The sequence below is a fragment of the Cebus imitator genome, unplaced genomic scaffold, assembly GCF_001604975.1.
Source record: "Cebus imitator isolate Cc_AM_T3 unplaced genomic scaffold, Cebus_imitator-1.0 Scaffold254, whole genome shotgun sequence".
NCBI classification, from domain to species: Eukaryota; Metazoa; Chordata; class Mammalia; order Primates; family Cebidae; genus Cebus; species Cebus imitator.
In genome coordinates, this window is record NW_016107569.1 from 575244 (window position 1) to 576939 (window position 1696).

The 1696-nt window shown below is 50.2% G+C and overlaps 1 protein-coding gene across 1 annotated transcript in view; it reads right to left on the reverse strand.

Annotated features, from left to right (window-relative positions):
* The window catches only part of PRRC2B (proline rich coiled-coil 2B), a 120262-nt gene extending 119200 nt beyond the window's left edge, over positions 1-1062 (reverse strand). The window contains exon 1 of the mRNA XM_017499034.2: positions 870-1062. The gene's annotated coding sequence lies outside the window, so the exon portion shown is untranslated. The remainder of the gene's footprint in view (positions 1-869) is intronic.
* Between the last annotated feature and the right edge of the window lie 634 nt (positions 1063-1696).

A 1696-nucleotide genomic window follows, 5' to 3' on the forward strand; every position in this document is an offset into this window, starting at 1 on the left:
AACCCAGGTAGTCTGTCTCCAGAGCCTACCTACACATTCATTGCCCAGCTCCTGCCTCTCTGCAAACAATAAAACAAAGTGTTGTGGGGCAGAGTTTCCTACGTGAGGTGGTGGTACCCTCAGGAGGGTGCAAGATGGTCCACTGGGATGTGAACGAGAAGACTCGTAAATAGTCTATTTACGAGTATCTGTAATCTAAAAATGAAAATAAAAATCGGCCAGGCATGGTGGCTCACACCCGTAATCCCAGCACTTTGGGAGGCCAAGGTGGGCAGATCACCTGAGGTCAGGAGTTTGAGATCAGCCTGGACAACATAGAGAAAGCCCATCTCTACTAAAAATACAAAAATTAGCTGGATGTGGTGCCACATGCCTGTAATCCCAAGCTACTTAGGAGGTTGAGGCAGGAGAATTCACTTGAACCCAGGAGGCGAAGGTTGCAGCAAGCTGAGATTGCGCCACTGCACTCCAGCCTGAGGGACAGAGTGAGACTCTGTCTCAAAACAAAACAAAACCAAAAAGTCAGAGTGAAGTTAAACTTTACAATATGCATTACACAGACTGACACCACGTGGGGTTCAACCTGTGTAACACATGTTAGTACAATTCAATATCGTTATGACTTTTTTGTTTTTTAAGAATACAGATAAACAGAAGGCATCACCTGCAACTCTTGGATAAGCGAATCAGTGCAGTGTGTTTAGTTTTAACCACACTAACTCACAGTGTGGACCAGTGTTTGTTTATTTTGTATTTTTAAAATTGATATCATTCTTATTTGGGAAGTACATGTGTTATTTTGAGACATGCATACTACATGTAATGAACGAATCAGCGTGACTGAAATATCCATTACCTCAAACATTTACCTTTTCTTGTTGACGACCGATCTTAAAAGATCCACGCAAAGGAACGACTGCTCACCTGGCGTGGGTGCCGCCTCCGCCTTCAGCACCCACCCTATCTCACACACGCCCTGAACCGCGGCGGCCCAGAGCAGACGGCTGGGCCTGTGGCCACACCCCTTTCCTATTCCCACCTTTCGAGCGTCTTCCGGGAGCGACTTTGGCTGCATCGTTTTGCGATTGGGCGAGCTGCGGGCCGTCGGAAGGACATGATTGGATGAAGTAGCTGCCTCTCGTCCATTGGCCAGCTCCGATTGGTCGAGATACCGTGGATGTTGCCCAACTGCACGTCAGCCGTGCTGCGACGCTAGCCGTTGACCAGCGCAGGGTCCCGCCGCAGGCGTTATGGCGCCATGTGTCAGGCAGTGCGAGGCGATCCTGGACAGCTGCAGTCCGGCTCCAGGGCGGAGGGCCATTCCAGGCGGGGTGGTGGCCGCTGCCCCGGGAAAGACTGTCCAAGATGCTCCTTAGTGGGGGAGATTGAGAGGAAGCCAGATGCCGTGATCTGTGCATAGAACTCCCAGTAAGGTCCCTGGTTTGCAGCTGAGTTTGGAACCTAGACTTGGAGACTTCTTTGAAAGCAAATGGACGCACGGCAGTACACAAAATTGAGTCTGTCGCCGCAGGTGGCGCTTCTGCGGCAAAGCAGAGATCCATTTGTAGAGGTTTATGAGTAAAGGAACCAGAAGAAACAAATCAAAAAGCTAATTGCTAAACGCTGGGCGCGATGGCTCACGCCTGTAATCCCAGCACTTTGGGAGGCTGAGGCGGGCGGATCATGAGCTCAAGAG